Source organism: Stegodyphus dumicola, chromosome X1 (assembly GCF_044657685.1).
Source record: "Stegodyphus dumicola isolate Sdum_Otavi_A_Nest chromosome X1, ASM4465768v1".
NCBI classification, from domain to species: Eukaryota; Metazoa; Arthropoda; class Arachnida; order Araneae; family Eresidae; genus Stegodyphus; species Stegodyphus dumicola.
The window spans coordinates 68,017,450-68,030,216 of NC_140780.1; the positions used below are offsets into that span (position 1 = coordinate 68,017,450).

A 12,767-nucleotide genomic window follows, 5' to 3' on the forward strand; every position below is an offset into this window, starting at 1 on the left:
GTGTATAATTATTCTTTAACTTCAAAGTAGTTAAAATCTAATGATTCCTTTTTTCCCCCTCTTGGCCTCTTCTAGTGTAATTTGTCATAATTTTTGTGCACTCTTGGATTGCAGAACATATCATAAAGAAAAAGAACGGAAAAATAGTGCAGAGCAAAAAGACATCTGTGGCTGGTAATTCTTGTTTTATATTAACTTTATTTTCACTAGAAATGCTTGAATGTTATAATTTGTAGGTCCCTTTTCACATGTTGCTTTATATTGGAGTTTTACTACTTATTTATTTTACGTGAACGCTTCACATTATGTTTTAATGTTTAGGATAGCGTCTATGCATTAATTTCTTAGGTTTTGAATTCCATATTGAAGTGTCTGAATTGGTTCTTTCTTTGTATTGTATTGTAATATTTGAAGTGAGGTTGAACTGTTAATCACACTATAATTATCAGAAGTCTGAAATTTGTTAGAGTTCTGTTGCTTCTTAGTGGTTTCAAGATTTCTGCTGTAGTGTAATTTTTTCTAAGTGGCCTCCTTTCGCATTACGAGGAGGAGGCTAAGCATTTTCCTCTCTGTCTGGCCTAATATTTTCCTTGTCCAACGGGGTCTTCTCTTCCCAGCAGGTCAGTGTAATTACTCAGCCTGTGTATAAACCAATTTTGTTTCAGTTTTTTCCGAATTTAGAGTCTCTCTATCAAGTGTTGTTTCTCTTAAAACCATTGAAAGTTAAATGTTGAACAAAAAAAGAAATGTAAATAAAAATTTAATGAGTACTCGTAAAGAAAGTTAGTGAGACCAAATTGTCTTCTGTTAAGGCTGCTCAAAATGTGCTTTTTATTAGTTGTTTTAAGCATACTTTATTAAATTATTCCCTTAATCTGAACTATTTTGGCATATTGGGAAGTTTTATGAACCTATTTGCGAAGATCTATTTAAAATTGATTTCACAAATAAAAATTCGTTTTGAAATCAAATCAGAGATGTTTTATTATTATCGAAGTAAAATTCTGCAGAATAACTTTCCACTTTGTTTTGCAAAGCACTCTAAAAGTTTCTTTTGGACTTCTTTCCGTTCTCTTGGCAAATGCATGACAGAAATATTTTTTGAGAAAGCTGATGTCTTTTGCTTATAAGAATGATTGATGCAACTGTATGCGTGCCGCTGTAAAGAGCACATGTTTTTTCTTTAATTGGGTAATTCTTCGCTAGAAGATCAGACATTGCTTTTTGTGTTATTTAACAATTTCTTCATCTTATGTTCAGTTAAAAGCTCTTCTTCATAATGAGCGCTTTTATTATCAAGGGTTTTATAAGACCCCAATTCTTCTTTTGTAATTTTCTGATTCATTGTTTGACTTCTCTGTCTTCCATATGTGAAAATTCTTTGGCATCGATTGCTTTTGAAATTTGTAAGATTTTTCGGACTTCATTTTCAGTCGATGGAAATTGTTTAAAATAGCAGATAAATTCTTTCCGGTGTTGATGGATGAATGTTGCACCACGTATGAATGAAATTCTAGCAGTGGAGAAATAAAATGGGATCCTTTAAAATACTGCTATACGCGAAATCACGCTTTACAAGTCTGCGCTCAGCAAGTACCTGCCGTATTAAAAATGATAGACTACGAAATATGACTTGAAGAATTGTATGAGTTATTTGGAATGCAGATTGGGAGTTTAGTCGTGATAGGTAAACAGTCTATACACATGACCGGAAATAATAAAAATTTAGATGGGTGTACTATAAAGTATTTTACTCCTGGACCATGGATTAGTCATAAACAGTACTTGTGTAAAAACAGATTAAAGTATATGAATTCCCTGTTTAAGAAAGGAATTTCTCTATGACAGTATGCAGTCTGTAGCATAGCTGGAATAGCGAGGTGTTGTGTCTTCAGGGAAACAAAATCTGTTGTTCTGTAATTTTTCCTGAAAATGTGTGTTTAAATTTTGTTACCTAGGTAACCTATTTTTAACTCTTTCTATATGAAAATGAAACCAAATACAGACAAAGAAATAAAATTGCATTCCTTCCCTTGGTGCAGTTATTAACAACTTTAACTTAATGGGAGCCAATTTTAAGTTTATAAATTTTTGGCTAGCTGCAATTATATATTGCACTTTTAATATTTCAGTTATAAGTGCATTACACAAAGTATAAAAATGTGTGGTATAATATCTTAAAGAAAAGGTATACTCTTTGTATTATTTACAAAAAAATTCAGCAAGATGAAAATTAAATACAGGGAAATCATATTTTAATGTGAAATTTAACATTGCATTTCTTCTGAGCTTTTTTTTCTCCCTCTGGTACATGCGATGTTATTGCTAAATCCATTCAGTCGTCCGGATGTTTGTTTGTTATTCTGTATCTGAACATTCATTTTAACAAGTTTGTTGTTGAAAATCCTCTTTCACATTTTTCAGTAGATCGAAAGCAGGAATTTATCTTTTTAAAAGTTTAACAGTTCATGATTTTTCTGATCTAGGACTATTCAAATGGCTTTTTGTGATATTCTTCATCTTAATTAGGATGAAAACCAATTATTTCTATTTCTAGATCAGTAGAATTGTTAACATATTTGCAATCTTTTACCATTTTTCTTAAATACTAGTCTTATGTAATGGGTTTGAAGTGAACGTAGTAGTTGGCCTAATTTTAAATACACTCAAAACATCTAATTTAGAAACTAATTTAAGCTCGATGAGATTTTCCAAATGTTTGTTTCAGTTTTCTTATATTTCACGCTTTAGTTCTCCAGATTTTCAAAGTGGCAAAATGTACATTGCATTATGGTAAAAATGTATATCCCTTATATTTGTGTAATATTTTTACAAAATTAATTTTGATTTAAAATGAATTTAAAATAACCTTAAATTCAAAGACTTTAGTTCTCTTCCCTGCTCAAGTTTAAGATATTAGTTATTATGTCTGTAAGAATGACTAAATCGTAGAACGAATTATGGTCAATAATTTCTTGAGTTTCGTTTCTAGATTTTTAAAATTCTACTATTAAACTTTTGTAACAGAAGCTGGGATGGAACCCAGGCAGCCAAACAGAATGTCTCTTCCCTGAGTGAAAATTTCTATCATTTCACTGAAAGTGGCATTATAATATTTCAGAATAAACCCTCGTAACACTAATAAATGTATGTAGATTTTTTTTTAATGTTTATATAATGCGTGTTTTGTTCTTACAACATTTTGAGCTATTATATTACTAATTCTGTATGTGAGTTAAGACAGTTTAATATAGAACATCTGCTTCAAGACTAAAAGTAAAGTATTTGAATTGTGTTTCACCTTTCGTGTGTTTTGAGAGGTACGTTCTAATCTACAATTTATGGAACTTCTCGGTATTGGACATCTCACATAGCTGACAAAATGTCATTCCTATGTTTAGGTTTTATAGTACAATAAGTTGAGCATCCCTCCATTAGTATATGACTTTGATTCCTTCGAAAGAGAAAAAGAGTATCTTAGTTTTGTTGAATATTTGGTCAAAATTTTAGTATATAGGTAATTGCAATAGCTCATTCACGAAATTTTATTTAAATTTTTTGCAACATTTCAAAATGGTATATCATTCAATGGCATTTCATGTGTTTTGGCTTGCTGTATTAAAGCTGGGCTCGAACTTGGGCAGCTAGACAATATGTTCTTTCCCTGAATGAAATATTGCTATAATTTCATTAAAGTGACGTGGTAATATTACAGGATAATTTCTTGTACATTGGACTAAGCTGTCCTCTCTCATGGATGAGTGTAGCTAGGTAAAGAACCTAAAATTAGAAACGGTTCTTACGTTAAAATTCTGAATCAAATATTTATTTTATGGTTTATGGCTTTTCTTTCCAAGATGTTTTTCGAAATCTGTTTTTAGAATGGTGTTTTTGAGCCCTTTCTAAAAAAAAAAAAAAAAAAAAAAAAAGCTATAAAAGTATATATGTATAGCTCTTTTAATGTCAATATATTGCGAGTTTGATTCTTACTCTTTTTTGATCTGTTTTGTCAGTAATTCTGTGTGTGAATTAAGATAGTTTTATATATAACACCTGCTTCAAAGCTAACAGTAAAGTTTATTTTGTTTATTTGTCATTTAAAATTACCTTCTTATTGACTTTCGGTGCCATCTTTGTACCAGCGCTAAAATTATTTTCTTTTCTCGAAGATCATTATCCCTTTTATTCTGTGTATCTGTAATAACTGTGTAATTTTTTTTTCTTTCATTGTTCATGTAGTACCCATACATTAAAAACCTCTTTCGCTTACTGTACTTCTGTCGTATTAGGAAAATCATTTGCTTTCCTATCGACTGCAATCATGATTTTAGTAACAGTGTAGCACATTGCTGGAATTTAAAACAAAGAAGGCTACTTTTGAAGTTCTATATATATAGAAACAATATTAGATATTTCTCTTTGTGTATAATTATTCTTTAACTTCAAAGTAGTTAAAATCTAATGATTCCTTTTTTCCCCCTCTTGGCCTCTTCTAGTGTAATTTGTCATAATTTTTGTGCACTCTTGGATTGCAGAACATATCATAAAGAAAAAGAACGGAAAAATAGTGCAGAGCAAAAAGACATCTGTGGCTGGTAATTCTTGTTTTATATTAACTTTATTTTCACTAGAAATGCTTGAATGTTATAATTTGTAGGTCCCTTTTCACATGTTGCTTTATATTGGAGTTTTACTACTTATTTATTTTACGTGAACGCTTCACATTATGTTTTAATGTTTAGGATAGCGTCTATGCATTAATTTCTTAGGTTTTGAATTCCATATTGAAGTGTCTGAATTGGTTCTTTCTTTGTATTGTATTGTAATATTTGAAGTGAGGTTGAACTGTTAATCACACTATAATTATCAGAAGTCTGAAATTTGTTAGAGTTCTGTTGCTTCTTAGTGGTTTCAAGATTTCTGCTGTAGTGTAATTTTTTCTAAGTGGCCTCCTTTCGCATTACGAGGAGGAGGCTAAGCATTTTCCTCTCTGTCTGGCCTAATATTTTCCTTGTCCAACGGGGTCTTCTCTTCCCAGCAGGTCAGTGTAATTACTCAGCCTGTGTATAAACCAATTTTGTTTCAGTTTTTTCCGAATTTAGAGTCTCTCTATCAAGTGTTGTTTCTCTTAAAACCATTGAAAGTTAAATGTTGAACAAAAAAAGAAATGTAAATAAAAATTTAATGAGTACTCGTAAAGAAAGTTAGTGAGACCAAATTGTCTTCTGTTAAGGCTGCTCAAAATGTGCTTTTTATTAGTTGTTTTAAGCATACTTTATTAAATTATTCCCTTAATCTGAACTATTTTGGCATATTGGGAAGTTTTATGAACCTATTTGCGAAGATCTATTTAAAATTGATTTCACAAATAAAAATTCGTTTTGAAATCAAATCAGAGATGTTTTATTATTATCGAAGTAAAATTCTGCAGAATAACTTTCCACTTTGTTTTGCAAAGCACTCTGAAAGTTTCTTTTGGACTTCTTTCCGTTCTCTTGGCAAATGCATGACAGAAATATTTTTTGAGAAAGCTGATGTCTTTTGCTTATAAGAATGATTGATGCAACTGTATGCGTGCCGCTGTAAAGAGCACATGTTTTTTCTTTAATTGGGTAATTCTTCGCTAGAAGATCAGACATTGCTTTTTGTGTTATTTAACAATTTCTTCATCTTATGTTCAGTTAAAAGCTCTTCTTCATAATGAGCGCTTTTATTATCAAGGGTTTTATAAGACCCCAATTCTTCTTTTGTAATTTTCTGATTCATTGTTTGACTTCTCTGTCTTCCATATGTGAAAATTCTTTGGCATCGATTGCTTTTGAAATTTGTAAGATTTTTCGGACTTCATTTTCAGTCGATGGAAATTGTTTAAAATAGCAGATAAATTCTTTCCGGTGTTGATGGATGAATGTTGCACCACGTATGAATGAAATTCTAGCAGTGGAGAAATAAAATGGGATCCTTTAAAATACTGCTATACGCGAAATCACGCTTTACAAGTCTGCGCTCAGCAAGTACCTGCCGTATTAAAAATGATAGACTACGAAATATGACTTGAAGAATTGTATGAGTTATTTGGAATGCAGATTGGGAGTTTAGTCGTGATAGGTAAACAGTCTATACACATGACCGGAAATAATAAAAATTTAGATGGGTGTACTATAAAGTATTTTACTCCTGGACCATGGATTAGTCATAAACAGTACTTGTGTAAAAACAGATTAAAGTATATGAATTCCCTGTTTAAGAAAGGAATTTCTCTATGACAGTATGCAGTCTGTAGCATAGCTGGAATAGCGAGGTGTTGTGTCTTCAGGGAAACAAAATCTGTTGTTCTGTAATTTTTCCTGAAAATGTGTGTTTAAATTTTGTTACCTAGGTAACCTATTTTTAACTCTTTCTATATGAAAATGAAACCAAATACAGACAAAGAAATAAAATTGCATTCCTTCCCTTGGTGCAGTTATTAACAACTTTAACTTAATGGGAGCCAATTTTAAGTTTATAAATTTTTGGCTAGCTGCAATTATATATTGCACTTTTAATATTTCAGTTATAAGTGCATTACACAAAGTATAAAAATGTGTGGTATAATATCTTAAAGAAAAGGTATACTCTTTGTATTATTTACAAAAAAATTCAGCAAGATGAAAATTAAATACAGGGAAATCATATTTTAATGTGAAATTTAACATTGCATTTCTTCTGAGCTTTTTTTTCTCCCTCTGGTACATGCGATGTTATTGCTAAATCCATTCAGTCGTCCGGATGTTTGTTTGTTATTCTGTATCTGAACATTCATTTTAACAAGTTTGTTGTTGAAAATCCTCTTTCACATTTTTCAGTAGATCGAAAGCAGGAATTTATCTTTTTAAAAGTTTAACAGTTCATGATTTTTCTGATCTAGGACTATTCAAATGGCTTTTTGTGATATTCTTCATCTTAATTAGGATGAAAACCAATTATTTCTATTTCTAGATCAGTAGAATTGTTAACATATTTGCAATCTTTTACCATTTTTCTTAAATACTAGTCTTATGTAATGGGTTTGAAGTGAACGTAGTAGTTGGCCTAATTTTAAATACACTCAAAACATCTAATTTAGAAACTAATTTAAGCTCGATGAGATTTTCCAAATGTTTGTTTCAGTTTTCTTATATTTCACGCTTTAGTTCTCCAGATTTTCAAAGTGGCAAAATGTACATTGCATTATGGTAAAAATGTATATCCCTTATATTTGTGTAATATTTTTACAAAATTAATTTTGATTTAAAATGAATTTAAAATAACCTTAAATTCAAAGACTTTAGTTCTCTTCCCTGCTCAAGTTTAAGATATTAGTTATTATGTCTGTAACAATGACTAAATCGTAGAACGAATTATGGTCAATAATTTCTTGAGTTTCGTTTCTAGATTTTTAAAATTCTACTATTAAACTTTTGTAACAGAAGCTGGGATGGAACCCAGGCAGCCAGACAGAATGTCTCTTCCCTGAGTGAAAATTTCTATCATTTCACTGAAAGTGGCATTATATTATTTCAGAATAAACCCTCGTAACACTAATAAATGTATGTAGATTTTTTTTTAATGTTTATATAATGCGTGTTTTGTTCTTACAACATTTTGAGCTATTATATTACTAATTCTGTATGTGAGTTAAGACAGTTTAATATAGAACATCTGCTTCAAGACTAAAAGTAAAGTATTTGAATTGTGTTTCACCTTTCGTGTGTTTTGAGAGGTACGTTCTAATCTACAATTTATGGAACTTCTCGGTATTGGACATCTCACATAGCTGACAAAATGTCATTCCTATGTTTAGGTTTTATAGTACAATAAGTTGAGCATCCCTCCATTAGTATATGACTTTGATTCCTTCGAAAGAGAAAAAGAGTATCTTAGTTTTGTTGAATATTTGGTCAAAATTTTAGTATATAGGTAATTGCAATAGCTCATTCACGAAATTTTATTTAAATTTTTTGCAACATTTCAAAATGGTATATCATTCAATGGCATTTCATGTGTTTTGGCTTGCTGTATTAAAGCTGGGCTCGAACTTGGGCAGCTAGACAATATGTTCTTTCCCTGAATGAAATATTGCTATAATTTCATTAAAGTGACGTGGTAATATTACAGGATAATTTCTTGTACATTGGACTAAGCTGTCCTCTCTCATGGATGAGTGTAGCTAGGTAAAGAACCTAAAATTAGAAACGGTTCTTACGTTAAAATTCTGAATCAAATATTTATTTTATGGTTTATGGCTTTTCTTTCCAAGATGTTTTTCGAAATCTGTTTTTAGAATGGTGTTTTTGAGCCCTTTCTAAAAAAAAAAAAAAAAAAAAAAAAGCTATAAAAGTATATATGTATAGCTCTTTTAATGTCAATATATTGCGAGTTTGATTCTTACTCTTTTTTGATCTGTTTTGTCAGTAATTCTGTGTGTGAATTAAGATAGTTTTATATATAACACCTGCTTCAAAGCTAACAGTAAAGTTTATTTTGTTTATTTGTCATTTAAAATTACCTTCTTATTGACTTTCGGTGCCATCTTTGTACCAGCGCTAAAATTATTTTCTTTTCTCGAAGATCATTATCCCTTTTATTCTGTGTATCTGTAATAACTGTGTAATTTTTTTTTCTTTCATTGTTCATGTAGTACCCATACATTAAAAACCTCTTTCGCTTACTGTACTTCTGTCGTATTAGGAAAATCATTTGCTTTCCTATCGACTGCAATCATGATTTTAGTAACAGTGTAGCACATTGCTGGAATTTAAAACAAAGAAGGCTACTTTTGAAGTTCTATATATATAGAAACAATATTAGATATTTCTCTTTGTGTATAATTATTCTTTAACTTCAAAGTAGTTAAAATCTAATGATTCCTTTTTTCCCCCTCTTGGCCTCTTCTAGTGTAATTTGTCATAATTTTTGTGCACTCTTGGATTGCAGAACATATCATAAAGAAAAAGAACGGAAAAATAGTGCAGAGCAAAAAGACATCTGTGGCTGGTAATTCTTGTTTTATATTAACTTTATTTTCACTAGAAATGCTTGAATGTTATAATTTGTAGGTCCCTTTTCACATGTTGCTTTATATTGGAGTTTTACTACTTATTTATTTTACGTGAACGCTTCACATTATGTTTTAATGTTTAGGATAGCGTCTATGCATTAATTTCTTAGGTTTTGAATTCCATATTGAAGTGTCTGAATTGGTTCTTTCTTTGTATTGTATTGTAATATTTGAAGTGAGGTTGAACTGTTAATCACACTATAATTATCAGAAGTCTGAAATTTGTTAGAGTTCTGTTGCTTCTTAGTGGTTTCAAGATTTCTGCTGTAGTGTAATTTTTTCTAAGTGGCCTCCTTTCGCATTACGAGGAGGAGGCTAAGCATTTTCCTCTCTGTCTGGCCTAATATTTTCCTTGTCCAACGGGGTCTTCTCTTCCCAGCAGGTCAGTGTAATTACTCAGCCTGTGTATAAACCAATTTTGTTTCAGTTTTTTCCGAATTTAGAGTCTCTCTATCAAGTGTTGTTTCTCTTAAAACCATTGAAAGTTAAATGTTGAACAAAAAAAGAAATGTAAATAAAAATTTAATGAGTACTCGTAAAGAAAGTTAGTGAGACCAAATTGTCTTCTGTTAAGGCTGCTCAAAATGTGCTTTTTATTAGTTGTTTTAAGCATACTTTATTAAATTATTCCCTTAATCTGAACTATTTTGGCATATTGGGAAGTTTTATGAACCTATTTGCGAAGATCTATTTAAAATTGATTTCACAAATAAAAATTCGTTTTGAAATCAAATCAGAGATGTTTTATTATTATCGAAGTAAAATTCTGCAGAATAACTTTCCACTTTGTTTTGCAAAGCACTCTGAAAGTTTCTTTTGGACTTCTTTCCGTTCTCTTGGCAAATGCATGACAGAAATATTTTTTGAGAAAGCTGATGTCTTTTGCTTATAAGAATGATTGATGCAACTGTATGCGTGCCGCTGTAAAGAGCACATGTTTTTTCTTTAATTGGGTAATTCTTCGCTAGAAGATCAGACATTGCTTTTTGTGTTATTTAACAATTTCTTCATCTTATGTTCAGTTAAAAGCTCTTCTTCATAATGAGCGCTTTTATTATCAAGGGTTTTATAAGACCCCAATTCTTCTTTTGTAATTTTCTGATTCATTGTTTGACTTCTCTGTCTTCCATATGTGAAAATTCTTTGGCATCGATTGCTTTTGAAATTTGTAAGATTTTTCGGACTTCATTTTCAGTCGATGGAAATTGTTTAAAATAGCAGATAAATTCTTTCCGGTGTTGATGGATGAATGTTGCACCACGTATGAATGAAATTCTAGCAGTGGAGAAATAAAATGGGATCCTTTAAAATACTGCTATACGCGAAATCACGCTTTACAAGTCTGCGCTCAGCAAGTACCTGCCGTATTAAAAATGATAGACTACGAAATATGACTTGAAGAATTGTATGAGTTATTTGGAATGCAGATTGGGAGTTTAGTCGTGATAGGTAAACAGTCTATACACATGACCGGAAATAATAAAAATTTAGATGGGTGTACTATAAAGTATTTTACTCCTGGACCATGGATTAGTCATAAACAGTACTTGTGTAAAAACAGATTAAAGTATATGAATTCCCTGTTTAAGAAAGGAATTTCTCTATGACAGTATGCAGTCTGTAGCATAGCTGGAATAGCGAGGTGTTGTGTCTTCAGGGAAACAAAATCTGTTGTTCTGTAATTTTTCCTGAAAATGTGTGTTTAAATTTTGTTACCTAGGTAACCTATTTTTAACTCTTTCTATATGAAAATGAAACCAAATACAGACAAAGAAATAAAATTGCATTCCTTCCCTTGGTGCAGTTATTAACAACTTTAACTTAATGGGAGCCAATTTTAAGTTTATAAATTTTTGGCTAGCTGCAATTATATATTGCACTTTTAATATTTCAGTTATAAGTGCATTACACAAAGTATAAAAATGTGTGGTATAATATCTTAAAGAAAAGGTATACTCTTTGTATTATTTACAAAAAAATTCAGCAAGATGAAAATTAAATACAGGGAAATCATATTTTAATGTGAAATTTAACATTGCATTTCTTCTGAGAGTTTTTTTTTTTTTCTCCCTCTGGTACATGCGATGTTATTGCTAAATCCATTCAGTCGTCCGGATGTTTGTTTGTTATTCTGTATCTGAACATTCATTTTAACAAGTTTGTTGTTGAAAATCCTCTTTCACATTTTTCAGTAGATCGAAAGCAGGAATTTATCTTTTTAAAAGTTTAACAGTTCATGATTTTTCTGATCTAGGACTATTCAAATGGCTTTTTGTGATATTCTTCATCTTAATTAGGATGAAAACCAATTATTTCTATTTCTAGATCAGTAGAATTGTTAACATATTTGCAATCTTTTACCATTTTTCTTAAATACTAGTCTTATGTAATGGGTTTGAAGTGAACGTAGTAGTTGGCCTAATTTTAAATACACTCAAAACATCTAATTTAGAAACTAATTTAAGCTCGATGAGATTTTCCAAATGTTTGTTTCAGTTTTCTTATATTTCACGCTTTAGTTCTCCAGATTTTCAAAGTGGCAAAATGTACATTGCATTATGGTAAAAATGTATATCCCTTATATTTGTGTAATATTTTTACAAAATTAATTTTGATTTAAAATGAATTTAAAATAACCTTAAATTCAAAGACTTTAGTTCTCTTCCCTGCTCAAGTTTAAGATATTAGTTATTATGTCTGTAAGAATGACTAAATCGTAGAACGAATTATGGTCAATAATTTCTTGAGTTTCGTTTCTAGATTTTTAAAATTCTACTATTAAACTTTTGTAACAGAAGCTGGGATGGAACCCAGGCAGCCAAACAGAATGTCTCTTCCCTGAGTGAAAATTTCTATCATTTCACTGAAAGTGGCATTATAATATTTCAGAATAAACCCTCGTAACACTAATAAATGTATGTAGATTTTTTTTTAATGTTTATATAATGCGTGTTTTGTTCTTACAACATTTTGAGCTATTATATTACTAATTCTGTATGTGAGTTAAGACAGTTTAATATAGAACATCTGCTTCAAGACTAAAAGTAAAGTATTTGAATTGTGTTTCACCTTTCGTGTGTTTTGAGAGGTACGTTCTAATCTACAATTTATGGAACTTCTCGGTATTGGACATCTCACATAGCTGACAAAATGTCATTCCTATGTTTAGGTTTTATAGTACAATAAGTTGAGCATCCCTCCATTAGTATATGACTTTGATTCCTTCGAAAGAGAAAAAGAGTATCTTAGTTTTGTTGAATATTTGGTCAAAATTTTAGTATATAGGTAATTGCAATAGCTCATTCACGAAATTTTATTTAAATTTTTTGCAACATTTCAAAATGGTATATCATTCAATGGCATTTCATGTGTTTTGGCTTGCTGTATTAAAGCTGGGCTCGAACTTGGGCAGCTAGACAATATGTTCTTTCCCTGAATGAAATATTGCTATAATTTCATTAAAGTGACGTGGTAATATTACAGGATAATTTCTTGTACATTGGACTAAGCTGTCCTCTCTCATGGATGAGTGTAGCTAGGTAAAGAACCTAAAATTAGAAACGGTTCTTACGTTAAAATTCTGAATCAAATATTTATTTTATGGTTTATGGCTTTTCTTTCCAAGATGTTTTTCGAAATCTGTTTTTAGAATGGTGTTTTTGAGCCCTTTCTAAAAAAAAAAAAAAAA

The 12,767-nt window shown here is 30.5% G+C and overlaps 2 long non-coding RNA genes across 3 annotated transcripts in view; one reads left to right on the top strand and one right to left on the bottom strand.

The window, feature by feature from the left end:
* Positions 1-12,767, bottom strand: part of LOC146993172 (uncharacterized) — an 880,419-nt gene that overhangs the window by 606,689 nt on the left and 260,963 nt on the right. The window lies entirely within an intron of this gene.
* LOC146993178 (uncharacterized) overlaps positions 1-12,767 on the top strand; it is an 880,479-nt gene that overhangs the window by 131,549 nt on the left and 736,163 nt on the right. The window lies entirely within an intron of this gene.